We start from the raw sequence: 18933 nt of genomic DNA on the forward strand, positions 1-18933 counted from the left end.
GAGAAGGGGGAGGGGAACGGTTGTTCCGTGCAACGAGTAAAGAGGGGGGGTGAGAGGCAATGGGGGAGGGTAGTTTCGTGCGGACGCCACGAGCGTCGCTCGGGTCATTCCGCCATCGTCGGTCGTGGCGTGTGGACTCTCTGAGTTCCGTGTACCCGTTTTTTTCACAAATTAAAAAAAAAGCCCGTGAAAATGAAAAAAAACAATTCCACTGCATGGAAAACAGTGATGATCTAGTGTGAGAGTTCGCCTCGTGCTCTGGACGTAAAAAAAAAGGAGAGAAAATCTCTGAAAATCGTGTGTGATTGTTGGAGTTGAAGTTGTAGTGTCGCTGTGGATTAATTTCAGTGATTTCATTTGTGTTGTGGATGTTTCTTTTAGTGATATTTTTTGGTGGAGGCCGTACACCTGCGCAAGTCCCAGATTATTGAAGATAAATCGGCGATTTCTACGCAGCAACGTCAGGTGAATTTAATGATTTACATGATCCTTGAGGGAAGGGAGGTAGAGATTGTTTTGCTCCGGCTGTTATTTTCATATATATATTTTTTTTAACCGTTAATGGCCTCAATTATCGGGTGTTTGTCAGTTGTACTGAGTTGAATCTGTTGGTGAGGATTTTGTTAATTTGTGGCTTTACTCTTGGGGTATGTGGAGATGATGGGAATGGACTCGTGGACGTTATTTTAACCGGGGGATTTGAGGAGGCAAACGGTGGCGTTGGTGCGTGACCGGTTCGCAAACGCCCAACGGTTCTTCCTTTGTCGGAAAAGGAATCCAGTCCTCTTTCTCTCTTTCTCTCTCCCTTTTTCCCCAGCTCCAGAGAGCGAAATGTTTTATTTCAACTGTTTCCTTTTTTATTCCCCCCCCCCCCCTCCCGTTTTTTTATTTCATACTTTTTTCATCGGGTTATATATATTTTTTTTTACAATCGGCTCTCATCGCCACAAGGCGATCGCGATCTTTTTGGATTTTTCTCTCGGCTTTTTTTTTTGTTGTTGTGTTTTCTTTTTTGGTTGAGGCTCGTTTGCGCTTGCGGAATCGATCCTCCGATGTTTCGTTGGAGACAGAAGATAGGACTGTGTGACTAATCACCAACGACGAGGCGACATTACATCGCCATCCGATGCGTTGGAATTCCTCATGATTTTCTTTTGAGCTCTCATTTCCCTTGTGGAATGGATCCGCGGTGATCGGTTTGAGATAGATAGGGGTTTGGGAGAGATAGGGATTTCCTGAGAACGTATTTTTTGGATTCTGTAAGAGCTGTGGACAAGGTTTCAACGAAAATTTTGATAGGACCATGAGATATTCTGCAATAATTAGGGTTTTTGAGGACTTGGGCACTCGCCTGTTTTCAGTTTTTGAGGAATCACGGCGAATTGAAGGGAAATAGCGGAATTTTTGTCAGGATATATTTTGTGAAGTTTTATGAGAGCTATGGAAAAGGTTCTAATGAAATTTATGATGGAACTAGTAGATTATGAGATATTCCTCGAAAACTTTTGATGGGTTGGCATTCGCATCTTTTCAGTTTGTCGAATCCCGTTCAATTCAACAGAAATAGCGGAATTTTAATCATATTCTTCTGAATATAATAAAGGATGATATATCTTATAATATAATAGTCAAGGTGATTGAAGTATACGTTGAGAAATATATGAGGATTCCGAGATTCAGATGTTTTTCACTCGAAAATAGAGGCTGGAGTTGATGGGACGTGTTTAATCCACGACATTTCATGACCCAGTGATTCGATTTTGACGAGTCACGGTTTATTTCAAAGCGCGTAAAAAAACCTTGGACATGAAAAAAAAATCCACAAATTCCACTCTGTAGTTATCGAGTTATTGCCGATGAAAGATGGTCAGTAGTTTTGTGTCGATTTATTTCTGGATTAAAGACTTGTGTGTAATTAATTCAGGAAGGTAAAGCCTCGTTAATGTAACCGAAGTGATTTTTAGCCATGAAAGGGTTGGATTAATACGGATAGTCGTTGGAAAACACGTAATTGTTGTTTTTCCCCCTCTCATTTTTATCACAACTGTTGTTAAAGCGTCATAAATACGTGCTGTAATCGATCACTCGATAACGCCCAGACGAGGGTCTGCTGTAATGGATAATTACGGATAATTAGAGTAATGAGGTAATTATTAGATAGTCTTCGGAGGGGGTTACGATTTGCTTTGACTTTCGCCAATTTTTATTTCACTTGATTCAAAATCAATTAGATTTCTGCCATTGACATTTTTGTCGCATCAATTTCACCTTTTTTTTTGGGTTATTACTCTTCGCGTGGTTTTCCTGAAGAAGTAGAATTCAACAGAAATCTCTCGACTTGTGTGTGGAGAATAATAAATTCTTGAACATCTGACAATCTCTACAAATCTAGGGACTTCTGCGTTGTATTTCATAAAATTCCTCAATTGTTGGGTAAAAATGACGACTTATTGTTCTCACAGCTGTGAATCATCAGATGAATGGATAATTTTTACGGAGTAAAAAAAATTCACGTGGTGATTCGTACAATTTCACTTACAACTCCCACTTTTTCTGAATTCTTCCTACCTTTCAAAATGCTCACGATTTTTAAATGGTAATGTCCATTCAATTCTAACGATACGACCGACAAAAAGCCCACAATGATTCACATCAATACACTTAACAAAAATTACATCATGATAAGTGCGATTAGACTACAAATTTTTTTGAAGCTCAACGAACGCATGATAATGATTCATTACATTCAATTAACTCTCCAACAATTCCCATTGATCCAAACAAATCTCCAATCCCAAGAATTCCATTGAATCACAAAATTAATATTCACCAAATGATCCGTAATGAATTTCAACTACCATTACCACTTGCAATGACAACTCAAAAAAAAAAAAAAATTAAAAAAACCGATAGCAATTTATTCACAAAAAAAAAGGATTCAAATCTCAGATGCATTTCCCATTGACTCAGATTTCCGATGATTGACTCAAGTTCTGCTGTCAGTCCAGTATGATGAAATCTTCTTGCAATTGAAATTAATTAAAACGAGTACAATGAATTCCTCTTTTGCCATTTGCCGTTGATATCTGCATGATTTTACCTCGTGGTTTGTCTCACCGATGACGCATATAACTTAAAACAGTATTACCCCCCCCCCCCCCCCCCCCCCCCCCCCCCCCCCTCCCTCTTTCTCTCTCCTTGTGTGGGTGTTTCTCGCGTCAATAGATATCGATTCGTTGCAAACGGTACGAAAAAGCGTGCGCTGGGGGCTTTTTCAAGTGACGGAAAGAGAGAGTAGAACAAATAGGGGGATTTTACGATGGGGTGGTGCGGGTTCTTCGAAGCGGCTCATCGAGGCGTCGCAGTCGGGTTTCCATTTTCTGTGTTCACTCTAGGTCCCCAGGGGATGAAAAAGGGTCTCCAACGTCCGTATGGAGGAACGAGAGTGAGAGGACGATTGCCATTGGCGAGGGGGGTGGTCGAGGGGGGGAGGGGGGTTCCAGGGGTTAAGGGGGAGGGGTTGGGTGGTAGGGTGGTAACAGGGGAGGGAGTCGGCATGCTCCCGAAATAATCGTCGTGCGTATCGATCCCACTGGGCGCCCCAGAGTATAAATTCTCGGTGCTCTATGACTTCCACCGACTACAAGCAGTCGGATAATGCTTCGTTGCATTTCGAGTAATTGTTTGTGAATTGTTTAAGGAAGGGGGAGAGGGGGGGGGGGATTGATACGGGGGTTGATCGTTGTGGGGCATTGATTTGTTTATTTTTTTTTTTTGACAGGTGTTTATTGCACTCGTGGGTCTCGTGGATTTCACACATTTCGCGGGTCTCTCGGATCTCGCGGGTTTCGCGGGTTTCGCGGGTTTCGTGGGTTTCGCGGGTTATTCTTTGGTTTTTTTATTTTTAATTTTTTTAAGGGCTTTATGTAATTTTTAGAGATTCGGGATATATTTTGTGGAGTTGTCAAGTGGGAAGAGTCGGAGTTATTTTTTTTTGGGGGGGGGGGGGGGGATTGCCAATTTTTTTTATGAGTACTTGGACGAAAATTGAAAATGATTTTTTTTTAATTGAGAATGGCGCATTTTTTGTGATTTTCAAAGCTACTGCTCACTTGAGTAAATACAGATGAATGGAAAAATGTGGGTGATAAGAGGTTGATACTGTTTTACTGAAAATGAAAAGAGCAATTTTTTCCCAGTCGAACAAATTATTTTTCATGATTGATTATTTCAACGACAGAGTTCAACATCAACAACTAAATGAACACTGGAGTTAATTGATCTATAAAGTGGTAATAATTTATCGCTGAATGGGCTTGAGGCATCACTCAGCAAATGACTTTAATGCGAGCATTTATAATTGCAATGACGGGATGTGATTAGGAAACGCATCAACCAGAAAATTGTTACGACTAAGAAGCGGTGGAAGAAGAAAAAAGTTATTGGCATTCATGGGAACAGATAATCACGTCAAGACCTGGAGAATAGGTTGAGCATTTAGTTTTAGCGGTGCTTTCTATTTCCTGTAAAAAGTTGTATTAAACTTCTCGACTTATTCTCTCTTCTTCTTTCGAGAAAGGAATTGTTTCATTTCTCTCAGTCACTCGGAATAAATAGAACGGTCATACATACTTTAGAGAATTCTTATCTCAATTCCTTTGTAATTTCAGGAAATCTTGTCACTTAAAAATCAAATAGTCCCCAGTTTTTCCTTCAAGTTAATCTGAAAAAAAGTCCGACACCTGATCATTCAAATCAACTGTTCAATGAAATTCCAACGAATTTCTAATTCAGTGAAATATTCCCCTGACTGTTTTTCATCTTCAACATTCTAACTAAATTTGGCGGCTTTCTTCTAGACATTTACCCTAAATTTATCTGTTGCACAGATAAATATTGATAAATTTCTAAACTCGTCACTATTAACATCTGAGTAATTGAATAACAATTCTGCCCCTCATTACACCTAAACCATCGCTTTCCCGGAACAAGAGACGAATAATGCGGAACTCATCAAGTCCGTCTCTTGAAGTCTGTAATTAATCCTTCTCAATCAAGCGACTCTCGGGTGATAGAATTCCATTGGATCCGAGGGTTGAGCAAATTAATAACCAATAAATTAAAACTTCATATTTTATTTATACTGACGTGCAGCTATCAGTAAATATTCCGGTTGAATTGGCGATTTTTTTACTCGTGCATGACTCAGTATCTGTTCGAGTTCTGGCAAGAAGAAGATATTCGCCTGGTCGGGACCAGACGATATATAATATAGGGGAACTGGTGATGAGAGAGAAACTGGTGGTACAAAATACATTGAAAACTGACGGTCAAACGGAGTTATTCGTCGGGAAACGATAAACCGTTGAATTTTCGAGATTACTTGGGCGTTAATAATCGACTAATTACGCGTTCTGGGACTAGATGAATGTCTGGTCATCAACTGATGCCCAAAATATCAATGGAAAGTGAAAAAAAAAAATGATAGTGTAACGAGCAATTTGAATAATTAGAGATAATGCCGGATTAATCAACTCGATTCAGTGGCATTATGGTATTGTGGATATGGAAATTAATAAAGTCCTATTAATGGCTCTTGCCCTGGGGATTCGTTGGGTCTTGGTGCAATCACCTTATAAACCGGTGGTAGGCAGACACGTACACTCTGCCGAGGTTCTCCCAACGGTCGTTGCATCCTGAGTTATATTCCAACACGCTAAAGAAGACTCTTACTCGGGCATCGCTAGGGCATTCATTTTACTCTCTGTCTTCTTTTTTTGCTGCGTCGTGCGAGTTTTCAAACCCGCATCACCAACATTCGAGACGATACCCTCTTACACTCAAACTCGTCACCTATACGGATACATTTTTGTGTATACTCGGAGTGAAGAGAAAGAGCCAGGGAGCGTGATTATAGCTGGTTAAGTCAGGCTTCTTCCTAGAAAGTCGCGTATGTCGAGACAACCAGAGGCGGATCATGCCCCGGGTGTCCCAAACAACCACATGCACCGGCTAAATTCCATTTTTTTTTTCTTCATTGGCATGTTAATGATGCTATGGGCATAATCAAATATTCTCTAATTACTGCGCTGCACAGTAAGTGGTGACATGTCGTGAATGTGCCAAATGACGACATACACCGGTTAAATTCCATTTTTTTAATTTTCATGTTTAGTTATTGACACTATTGACATCATCAAATATTATTATTTAATTACTGGGTTTACGTAGTAAGTGTGAACATGCCATGGATGTCTCAAACAACCGCATGCATCGGGTAAATTAAACTAAAAATTCCCATGTCCAGGTAATATTACTGTGGACATGTGAGTGGTTACTATAGGACATGTCTAAATATTCTGCAATTACCATGTCGCATAGTAGGCATTAACATGCATTGGAAGCTACAAACAATTGCATACTTTAATTTAAATAAAATCGTGGAAATTTCTATGTGCAGGTAATATTACTGTGGACATGTGAGTGGTTACTATAGGACATGTCTAAATATTCTGCAATTACCATGTCGCATAGTAAGCATTAACATGCATTGGAAGCTACAAACAATTGCATACTTTAATTTAAATGAAATCGTGGAAATTTCTATGTGCAGGTAATATTACTGTGGACATGTGAATAGTTACTATGGGACATGTTTGAATATTGTATAATAACCGCGTTGAAAATCATGGAAATTACGCCATTTAAAATGACGTTTAGAGGAAAATTACAATTGAAATTTCACGTGGAATAATTGGTCTGAACTTGACAGTTGTCACGAATTTTTCCGGTAAATCGTGAATCAACTGAGTGGAAGGCTTTCGAAATTTTCGTTTAATCAACTTTAATTTAACGAGAGAATAAAATGGTAATGATGCACGAGTTTAAAATGCATACGAATAAGTTTAAATTCCCACTGGTTTTATTTAATTCACTGTAATGCATACAACTCTGAAAAAGGTTCATTGCGTGTTGCAATCCACTGGGTGAAACTTTTGGTCTCATGGTGTATGGAGAGCAATGCGTGTGATTCACTATTGCGCCGATGATTCAGTCTCGATGTTTCACTGACACGAGCATTTCCTTGAGGCAAAGGTATGGTTGATCACACCGTAAATGGAATTTCTCGTTCGTGTAACGAGACCATCGGTATGGAACCGGAGTAGTCATTACTCCCAATAAATTTTTCCATCTAATGAGACAATAACCGATAAAATCCTCCACCTCAATTTTTTCTCTTGCGGTTTTCCCCGAATATCTCTCAATCCCGAAAAAATACAAAAATTTTCTTCAAAATCAATTTTGCGCCGGAAATTCCAACGTACAAAAAAGGTTCTCACCGAAAAATCGCTATTTCTCTTCGATCCAGAGAAATCCCCGAAAATCCAGGATTTTCTGGAGATAAAAATTCCGATTGGGCATTTCATGTCAATAATTACTGGTCTACATTCAAGATCATAATTCAGGTGATGGTTGTATGGAGAAATGTAATTGTCATGGGTGAAACCTTTGGGATTGGCTCGATTGGGGAAATCCAGAGAGTTCGATTGGTTATCTCGATCAAATGGAGTATTTGGGAGAGATAAATGATTTTTTTAGTCTTTTATTTCGATCTCTTTTAGTTGCTGAACTTCAACGGCCCAATAAAAGGGCCTGGGGAATGGAATTATTCGTACGCGATAGCATCGGGGAAGCTCGGTTTATTGAGCGAAGACTTATACTTGCATTCGTTCACCGACAGAAATAAAATTGTTGGTGATGCCGTCGCCCTGCGACACGAGCCACAACTGCATTTCTCCATCTTCTTATTCATGAGATGGTCTTTGCAAGTGGGTTATCTAACAACTAACTAGATGAATCGAAACTAGGGGTATAACTATCCATCCTCAGTGCAATCCAAACAATTAATTATCAAGTACTTTGGTGTTCACATTTTTCTGTCGTTCACTGGTTGACCACAAAAGATTGAAATTTTATCGCTTTTTCTAATTGCCATCTTCAAAGTCAATTGAAAATTCCATTGTGAAATAATAGAATAATCATAATCGTAATAATTCATTGCCCAATTTATTTTTTATTGAAATTGAATTCCGATCATTATTTTTCTCGTAACGTGAATTTTTTTCTTCTATTTCCACTCCGTAAATGATAAACAAAATAGAAGATTAACAATTTTGAGAATTCTATAAATTTATGTTAAAATTCCAATTACATTTATTTTCGTTGAATTTGAGGGATGAATGTATTGTGTAAATTAAAAATAATATTAAAAAGTCGTCGGATTTTTGTTGGGGGGAATAAAATTGGAAAAATGATCAATTACTGTGATATTTTTAATGAAAAAAAAATTGTGGAGTTTGAATTTTTCCCAACAATGTGGGAAATAAATAGATTCATACGATTTAACAACCACTTATCTCTCCCTCTCAAAACCCAAACTCCGACGAACTAAAACATTAATCCCCCAACTATTAAACCGTTTTTCCCCCGATGCACCGTGGTTTATTCGTTTATTTATGGCACCAGGAGTTTGCAACAGTGCAAGACCACTCGACAAATTGAAAGAAGAGGGGAAAATGGGAAAATTACGAAAGGAATTTTGGCCACGAGAATTGTGTGCGCACGAGAGATGTTTCGTGTACAGATTGAGAACCTGAGGAAGAGGGTTAGATGCAAGTAGAAAGCATAAGTTGGTGATTGTAGAATGTAGATGCGTGTGTTGGAAAGGTGGTGGCTTTATTGATCTAGTGTTTCAAACGCGTTACAACTGGCGGATAGCAATGCCCTCTTTCCGAATTATTGAATTTACCTCTACCACGAGATAAATACAATAATATTTTACAACAGAATTTTATTCGTACCCATTGATATCAGTAATCAATGAATAATTTAATTTTTGGGAGAATCTAAACCGATTAAGCAATTTAATTGATTGACATATGAAATCAATTGGTTTTGATATTCTCATTTTTTTTTTTAATTGAAGACATCCTAAAACAATTGGAATTCATTTGAATTAAAAATGTGATGGAATAACTGAGAAAACTAGGAATTCAAGTAATTTCTTGGAAAAGTCACTGGAAAATTCACTGGAATTGTAATAAAATAACAAATTTCATGAGTTCTCTGTCTTCAATTATTTATTCAGTAACGACAATCTGTCAATATTCACCAATAGTCATTAAAATCTCCCTAATTAACTATTGAAAATGCTTCAACTGTAAAATTTATTGTTTCAGAATTGAAAAATGCCAGGAACCCAAGGAACAACTTCCGTGTGATGAATTCAACTGCCGAAGTGAGTCAATGAATTTAATTATTATTCGCAATTCTTTAGCAAGTGGATATCGCATTTTTATATAAACGAGTGTAGCGTAATTTAATGGAAAATGTGGGAATAATTCTCGAGAGGGTAAAATTGAATTAAATTTAGAGGAAAGATAGTTATGAAAATTGAAGTTTCCGTTGCAATTCAATAACATTCATGAGTTTTCACTGAGTCGCGGGAAATTCTCAACCACCGAATTATATGAATTTTCAATTTTATCATTTCCTCGACCAATTAAATTAAATAATCCGCACCAATCCTCAATTTCGAGATCTACATTAAAAAATCCCCCAAAAACCACAAAACTATTGAAAACTCACGCAATAATTCCCCCAACGTTTCCACTAATTTCCTATTAATTAATCACAATTAAAAATTAGAAAATCGATATTGAATATTTAAATTTCATATCGATCAAAAATTCGGGAGAAACAAAAATGAAAATTCCAGTTCCAACCGACAAATCAATTATTCACCCCAAATTGATCGCCACATTTGATTTTCATTTCATTCAAATAAATATAGTTCAATTAATTCAATAAAAAATTCAGATATCTTTTTCGAAATTTTCCGCAATTTGAAGATGTCGCGCGGTAAATTCGGTGACAGTTGGAATGAAAAATAAAGACGTGCGGTAAAATAGGTCATTCCAATAAGATATATATGATATCTTTGATGTTGATTTTGCCTGGGCTTTTGATCGGATGCAATGGACATGGTATATTTTGTATATCCTCTCACCGCTGTTGGAAACGAAGCGAAGTGAACCACACGGACCACCGCGTCGGCGTTACAACGCGTTCGTCTTCCGTCTCTACTTCTTGCCCTCACCCTCGTCCTCCTCTACCTCCCCCCCGCCCCTCCCCCTTCTTTCACCCCCTCGTTCTCCCTCTCGCCCCCTGGTCCCCCCCCTGTTTCTCCTATATATTACGGGACGACCGCCTGAAATATCGAGCGTCTCACCCGCTGCACCGATGTTATTCTGTACAGCTGCCTTCATTCTCGGCTTGTGAAAATTTTATTTGTCGAGGCCAGAAGTGCTGAAAATTTCCTCTCCACTGGGGAAAAAAATTTATTCCCCTGAAATGTCCATTTGTTTGGGGGAATTATTCACTGTGTGACAAAATTATTCTGGATATTTCACCAGAAAACAACTTGACATTCATGTGAAATTTATGGCAGGGGATTTTTTTTTTTTTTTTGAATTTTTGCACATTTTTTTTTTCGGATTTTCAGGTCCACTGAATAATTAAAGTTACGGTAATAAGGGAAATTCTATTTGAGGGAAGAAGTGCTGAAAATTGGAAATTCTGAAAAGTATAAAATTATTTGGGAAATTTCATCTGAAAACAATCTGAAATTCATATGAAATTAATGTCACCGATTTTTTTTATTTTTTCGAAATTTTGCAACTCGGATCGGTCTATTGAATAATCAAAATTGCGGAAAAAATTGAAATTGGGGGGATATTTTAAATGATTATGAAAGAAAGAAATTTTCACGATAAAATAGAAAATTTTGGGGAATTTGAAATTTTGGATTCTACCGAACCCTTCCATTCCCCCACGATTTTTCTCTCATAATCTAATTACTTTTCGACGTTGCCGTCATATTCTCCAAGAGATTAAAAAAATGAAGTCTATTGAATTTAATTGATAGTGAATTTCCAAGGGAAATGAAATGTGATTAGAATAATTTTTCACAACCGGGGAATATACTCTAAAAACTTGTGAATCAACGATATTTGACGACTGATGAACGTCATACGTATCTGGAGACTTTGGAATGTCTTGGGTCCATCCCCCCCACCTCTACGATTATTCTACCTGCTAACAAACCCGTCGGCAGAGAGACATTCCAAGAAGGTCACACAGCTCTAAACTTACATTTCTCCAGTTCTTGGGTGCCTCATTCTCGTTAAATCCTTCACTCCTGATGTTAGCATCGAGAATGGAAGTCGGATGCGCCATCCCATCGACAAGAACAAAGCCAATCCGGCCATTGTACCCAAGCCCAATAAATTGTTACAGCTTATTAACAGATACTGTTAGAAATTACAAGAAACTTCAGTCAATCATCTGAATTTTATTACGTCAGATTGAAATCAATTTTAATCAGAAATCACTCAAACTCTCACCAAATTTCTCATCAATATCTTGAAAATTTCATGCTAAATTATAATTGATCTCACAAACCGCAAAAACCCAAACGTCAATTTTTGCAGGTGATATTAAATTTCAAAAAAAAATCTGGAAATTTCCCCCAATTATGATTCGATTAATTACCAATTACCAGAATTTTTGGGTCAATTTCCGTTCTAGGGCCTAGAATCTAGGCCCTAGATTACCAGTCTAAACATTAATCCATACTATCCAGAGGATCACCAATCACTTGAATATTTCCCCCAAATTGTCATCCCGGAGTTAAAAGTTCTGCCAATGGCACCTGAGAACAAAAAAGGCATTAAAAAACCCCAAAAGAATTACCATCCCGCAGTAAAAATGACGGCATCTTTATTATACGTCCTGAACAAGGAAGCGTAATTACGTTGCAAGCCGTGACGCAAATGGAACGTCCTGATGCCCCAGGTATATGCCAACGACGATCAGTCCCGGTTGTACAGTGTGTAATATAGGGCTCTCTCTTTCCTGTTCTTTTCACGTTCCACCATCCAGGAGTATCTCCCTTTTTCTTCCCACCTTTTTTTCGTACCGTTTCTGTCCTGTTACTCGGGCTTTTTTTTCTCATTCTTTTTTTTTTTCTATGTACGTCGCATCTCGCGAGGGGCCAGATGAAAGGGGAATCGAGAGAGATAGAGAAAAAGCCTGGGTAAGCCGAGGAAATTGCGCGACTGGATTCCCCACCTCTTTTTACTCCCCCCTTTTCTCTCTTTACCCTCCCCCCTTGCCCCCCCTTATCCAACCCACCTCCTCTTCATCCTCTTCAACCTCTTCCACATCTTCCACCTCTTCCACCTCTTCCACCTCTTCCACCTCTTCCACCTCTTCCACCCTCTGGCCGCAGTCAGTACCACCACGAAAGTTGGCTCGCCATCAAAAGGAATCGATTCTATATAACTTTCTTCTCTCGTTTTCTCCACTTTTACCATTTCTCTCGGTTTTCCTTTTCCTCTTATTCTGATTTTCCATCAACAAAGATTTAGCGTTTCCATCTACCCCCGTCCTTTCTCCGGAGGGGTGATCCTGGGGGCTCTCGTTAGGGCGCGGGGAAAAATCACCCTTGGAGATGCTGGGGTTGTCGTTGGGGTGATGGGGGGATTTATGAGTGAGGATTTTTTTATTTTAATTTTTTTGATTGAGGAGAGGGAACTGAGGGATTCTCTGGTTTTCCGGAAAATTTCGAGGAGTTTTCAGTCCTTCAGCTTATTAAGGCCCGGGGATGGTCATCGGGGACTGCGGGGAAAACAAATTTTGGTCTCGTTTTTTTTTCGGGGGTGAGAGTTTTTTTGTCATCTAGGAAGCGAATATGTGGAAAAATAATTATTGATTGACTAGAAAATTCAATTTAAAAAAATCACATGTCCGGTCTAAAGATCTTGGATATCTATTCATCTTATTCAGACAGTTTTTGGAAATTTTCGAGGATCTTGGGAACTATTACATTATCATTATTGAATGATACTGACATCATTCAAATCATTATTGAATGATAATGTAAATGAGAGTAAATAAGAAATTGAAAGAATCAGAGATTGATCGGAGAGACTAGATTTGAGAGGATCTAGGGAACTGACATCAGTCAAATCATTATTGAATGATAATGTAAATGAGAGTAAATAAGAAATTGAAAGAATCAGAGATTGATCGGAGAGACTAGATTTGAGAGGATCTAGGGAACTGGTACATCAGCATCATCACTAATAGCATAGAAAAATGATTAGTTAACACCAATGAAAAGACAAGTAATACAAGTAATACAAGTAATACAAGTAATGTAAATAATGTAAATAATGGGAATAAAAGGGAATAAAGGCGGTCAGAAATTGGTCTCGGGGAGCTGTTCATCACTGTTAATGAGGAACGGTTGGTAGCAAGTCCCTGTGGAAGAGGAGAGGAGAGAAGAGGATGGAAGAGGATAGAAGAGGATAGAAGAGGAGAGGAGAGGAGAGGAGAGGAAATATATATAAAAGCGAAACGAAGAGGCGGACTGGGCGTTGCAGACGTACAACAACACCAACGGGTTTACTCATGGGTTCTCTCTTCATGCAGGGAGAGTACGAGAGATACGAGAGATACGAGAGAGTGTGAGAGAGGGGTAAAGGGAATTGAGGGGGTCTAGAAGATAGTGGGAGGGCAGGGGACAGGAGGGAAGAGTTGAGGGACGCATGCGGGAATTCTCGAGTAGGCGGTTAACGCAGAAGTAGAGAGGATACGTCAGTTGCTACGAATTCACTAGTTGTTGGAGAGAGAGACATTGAAATCGTTGGAGTTGGATGATAAAAGGATGAGGGAGAGAGTTGAAATGCTGGGGTGGAGAGGACCAGATCCTGCCACCAACCAAACCAGAGGATCCAACTCAACCTCAAATTTACTCGCGAATTAGCCACTGGCTCTTTTGCACATTTTTTTCGTTTCTTTTTGAAGTTTTGAGGAATAGGAATGATCTCGGGAGAAAGGCAGGAGGTAGCATTTTTGAGTTTGGGGATTCAGGGATTTTTTTGAAAATTGTAGTGAATACTGAAAGATAGGGTATTCATGGGTTTTAGGGGAAAATTCAATGGAAATTCATGCACTTTTAGGATTTCAAGGAATTTCGAGGAAAAGTCAGTAGATGATGTTTTGAGTTTGAAAAGTGAGGAATTTTGCGGGGAATTGAAATGGATACTGAAAGGTCCGGAATTTCTGAGTTTTTAGCGGAAAATTGAATGAAAATTCATGAAATGCTAGATTTTTAAATTTAATTGGCTGTTGGAAAGTTGGAAAGTTGGAAAATCAAGAAAAATGGAAAATTCATGTAGTTTTAATTTTTTTATGTAATGTGATCGATTTTCTCTAAATGCTGGTATTGTAGGTGATCAATCATTTCGTCATCGTTTCATTCAATTTTTAAGACAACTATATGCGCATGCGCGAGAATACCACGCGGGAATACAGGTCACGTGGAGGTCTTTATGGGATAGGTTATCGGCAGAAATTGATTGGTGGAGATAGTTTTTATCGCTGAGGGCCCGGGATGTGCAATGAACACGTGTTTTCGCGCACGTGTTTGAGTATTCGGTAATTTTTCTTTTCTTCGTCTCAAAAGAAGGGAAACTGTCTTGTTGAAAACGTTTGAATGATTTTTCCAGGCCTTCTTGGATCTTGAAATATCAAAGTGGCAGATCCACTGCAATTCAGAGAATTTGACAGAGAACTTTCCGTTGTGGAATTTTCTGGATTTTTCATTCTGAATCGCTGTTTTATAGATATTTCTTTTGCCTAAATTAGAATAGGTCAATTTTCCGGAAAATTTCGCCATTTCTGAGAGGGAATGATGAGATGTTTTGTGAACTTATAAAATGATACATCTCAGTTGACCTACTCTATAAAAAGTAATGGGAATTACGTAAATTCAGTCGAAAGTTCCGACTGCATTTTCCGGAAAATTCATGAACAACTAAATCTGCGAAACCCCCTATTTCAATCGATCCCCCCCCACAAAAACTAATTCAGGAAATCCCGAAAAATTCAGGCAAAACTTTTACCGACGTTTTGCTGTCAGTTATTAAAATATTAAAATATTAAAGTATTAAACCATTTAAATATTAAAATGAGCAAAACAGCCGATTTCAGTCAATCTCCGCCAGAAAACCAATTCATAAAATTTTTAAAATTCAGGCAAACCTTTTACCAACGTTTCGCTGTCAGTTACACTCCGCTGATTTTTCCGGAAAATTCTTCAATATTAAAATTAGAAAAACCGCCGATTTCAGTCGATCTCCCCACGAAAACCGATTCATGAAATCCCCAAAATTCTCGCAAAACTTTCACCGACGTTTTGCTGCCAGTTACACTCGGCTGAATTTTCCGGAAAATTCCTGAATATTAAAATTTGCAAAATCGCCGATTTCAGTCGATCGCCGCCCAAAAATGAAATCCCCAAAATTCTGACAAAATTTTCACCGACGTTTTGCTGCTAGTTACACTCCGCTGAATTTTCCGGAAAATTCCTGAATATTAAAATTAGCAAAACCGCCGATTTCAGTCGACCCCCGCCCGAAACCCGATTCATGAAATCCCCAAAATTCTGTCAAAACTTTCACCGACGTTTTGCTGCCAGTTACACTCGGCTGAATTTTCCGGAAAATTCCTGAATATTAAAATTAGCAAAACCGCCGATTTCCGTCGATCGCCCCACAAAAACCAATTGATGAAATTTCCAAAATCCATGCAAAATTTTCACCGAAATTCTCCGGAAAATTGATCAATTTTTTTCAACCAGCAGCTTTTTTGAGTAAAGTTGATGGGTAACGAAGTCATTTTGTTTATCGAAATTTGCGGCAAACTCGTTCGGCGAGTGTGGCCCCTCCCTATACTTGTTTTTTTTTTCATGGCATCTCATGGATATGCGTGTGGTTGGTGGTCAACGTGTGTTGCGTGCCTCCGCGTGCGTCCAGATCGATTCGCCCCGGCGAAAATTGCTTGGTGCCCCTTCTTTGACCAACGAGACCATTCTCAAGGAACAACGGCAACGTAGCAATCCACTCTGTCTCTTTTATTCCAACTTGTCCAATCATTCAGGTGATTCGAGGGCCAACCATTTTCCAACTCATTTTATTTTTATTCTTATTCTATTTATTTATCCAACGAATGAACATCAATTCTCCATATTCACAATTCCCATTCAATTACCAATTAATTCCCATTCAATTACCAATGAATTCCCAATGAATTCCCAATGAATTCTCAATGAATTCTCAATGAATTCTCAATAAATTCTCAATGAATTCCCAACGAGTTCTCAATGGATTCTCAATGAATTCCTGATCAAATCATACACATAGGGTCCACCATTTCCGGTGACTGATTAGACATTAGACTGACAAGTTGTTATAATGTTTATTTCAATTGCAATTGTCATTGTCATCTGAATTATGCTGTAGCTTTTTGTTGGTGGAAAAAATTGAAATCCTTGCTGCGGACGAGACAAGGTGAGGCTGTCGATCCCTGGGATCGAGGCTGAATCGCATATTTCAATGACGTCAGTGTATTCGATGATTATCGAGTGTCCCAACCTCTGCATGAGACACCTGATAATTCGCAGATTTAGTAAACGGTTTTAATTCAAATTGAATTCACTCGGGTAGTTGGAAATTATGACAATTGTCACTGGAATTTCAAGAAATTTCTAACAACGCAGCTAAATCTCCGGGAAATTGAATTTTTTTCATTCAGTGCAGCAGAAAAAAAATTGGAATCGAATTCAGAATCAAATTATTGATAATAATGACAATTGGATGACAATCATGAATTGAAATTGCATTATCATTTAATAATTTGAATTGAAATTCAATTTCAATGAAAATTTCGAGTCATTTGATTAATTTTTACATCAAAATTATGTATTAAAAAATAAATATAATTTTTCTCTATCGATGAAGATCCTCAGATGAATTGAAATTAAAATTAACATCAATTGAAACTCAATTTAAATTTCGATCATTAGCATCAATGACCAGAATTTTTCGGATTTGGTGGGTGTCGAGGGGATGAATTTTCATGTTTTAATTGGAGAATTGATAATAAATAGGAGAGGCACCCTTGGAGTCAATCGTGACGATGGTTGGGGCTTCCAACACGAAGCAAATGCTCACTCTTAAATAAGTCAGGGCGGCACCCCAGGCCAACCGATCGATGACCAACCGACTGTACCTCACCAACATATCACTCTGACGTTGGCAAGTTACGAGTTGTTTCATGCAAGACAAATACAACTGGCAAATAGTGCTCAGGCCATTTTATCATCTCATTATCGATGAATACTTATTGAGGTTTAAGACTTCCCGGGATCAGAGCATCAGTGCAGGCCCTTGACACATTTATGTCAGTATTTTTTTTACTGAGAAATATGAATTAATTTGTAGAATTGTTTCTGATGATATCAATTTGCAATTGGTTTTTTGGATTTATTGTTAGAATTAAAATTCTCCGAGGAATCTAGAATTTTCAATTTAATATCAATTGAATGGATTTTTTATTTCTTTGAAAATCTAATGAAATTGTCGAGTTATTTTGGGTGTAAAGAGATACTGGATCAATTAGAAATTTGAGAATCCCCATTTTTCCGATTTATATCGATTTTTTTTTATTCAACATCAAATGATTTATAAAAGTTGTCATCACTGCAATTTCTCATTCACTTTTATTGAATTTTTAGTCGACTGGGAACTCAAGAAATTCATTGCTGCACATTTTTCAACCCCTCAACTCCATTTTCTTATTGCATCCCCTCGAAAAATTGGCATCTCCGATTTTCTCGAATCTTTCTAGAAATTGCTGTGACTTTCCTGATTAAGAAAAATCGATTTTCCGGAGTCACATCGTTTTATTCACTAAAATGAAATTCTGGAGATCATTCGATATTCAATAATCAACAATTCCAAAAATTGATCACTCCATTTTCAATAAATCCAACAAAAACCGATATCTGAAAAATCGACGAACTCATAAAACCCTAAATTTCAATTGACCTACTCCCTCAAAATTAATGGAAATTATTTAAATTCAGGCAAAAACGTCTTCCAAACGTTCCAGAAAATGCATCAACATTTAAATATGCAAAATCGCCGATCTATCCCACAAAAACAAATTCCCAAAATTCTCAAAATTCTGGCAAAACTTCACCGATATTTTCCTGCAATTGTCACTCATCAGGAATTTTCCAAAAAATTCCTGCACATCTGAATCACCAAAACCTCCGACTTCAGCCGATCTACCCCACAAAAACTAATTCCCAAAATTCTCAAAATTCTGGCAAAACTTTCACCGATATTTCCCTGCAATTCTCACTCATCCGGAATTTTCCAAAAAATTCCTGAACATCTAAATCACCAAAACCTCCAACTTCAGCCGATCTACCCCACAAAAACAAATTCCCAAAATTCTCAAAATTCTGGCAAAACTCCCACCGATATTTTCCTGCAATTCTCACTCATCCAGAATTTCCAAAAAATTCCTGCACATCTAAATCACCAAAACCTCCAACTTCAGCCGATCCACCCCACAAAAAAAAATTCTCAAAATCCTCAAAATTCTGGCAAAACTTCCCCCAAAAAATTTTCCAAAATTCCGCGAAAACTTGGAAATTCTTTGGTCGATCAATGTGCACTTCCGATGATCAACCGCCAGCCCCTAAAAAAATTCCCCCAAAAATTCGTAAGATGAATCAAATGAATCAGTCAAGGGGTGGGAAGGGGGTGATCCTGGGTGACTAATGAAAAATGGTGGCCATGTATATATTTATATCCATATAACCAACTCATGGACTGTGTGAGAGATTATAGTGAGGGTCTCTCTTGTATCTCGAGCGTCAGTCGTGGCAGATCGATACTCAACGAGAAACCGTGGGGTACAGAGGGGCGGAGGGGGGTACCAAATGGGGTGGTG

At 38.2% G+C, this 18933-nt stretch overlaps 1 protein-coding gene across 9 annotated transcripts in view; it reads left to right on the plus strand.

Moving 5' to 3' along the window:
- The first annotated feature begins 122 nt into the window (after positions 1-122).
- Positions 123-18933, plus strand: part of tou (toutatis) — a 45019-nt gene continuing 26208 nt past the window's right edge. For all 9 annotated transcript variants that reach the window (XM_011309915.1, XM_011309921.1, XM_011309924.1 and 6 more), the window contains exons 1-2: positions 123-465; positions 9240-9298. The gene's annotated coding sequence lies outside the window, so the exon portion shown is untranslated. The remainder of the gene's footprint in view (positions 466-9239; positions 9299-18933) is intronic.

This window comes from Fopius arisanus, unplaced genomic scaffold, assembly GCF_000806365.1.
Source record: "Fopius arisanus strain USDA-PBARC FA_bdor unplaced genomic scaffold, ASM80636v1 scaffold00071, whole genome shotgun sequence".
Taxonomy (NCBI): domain Eukaryota; kingdom Metazoa; phylum Arthropoda; class Insecta; order Hymenoptera; family Braconidae; genus Fopius; species Fopius arisanus.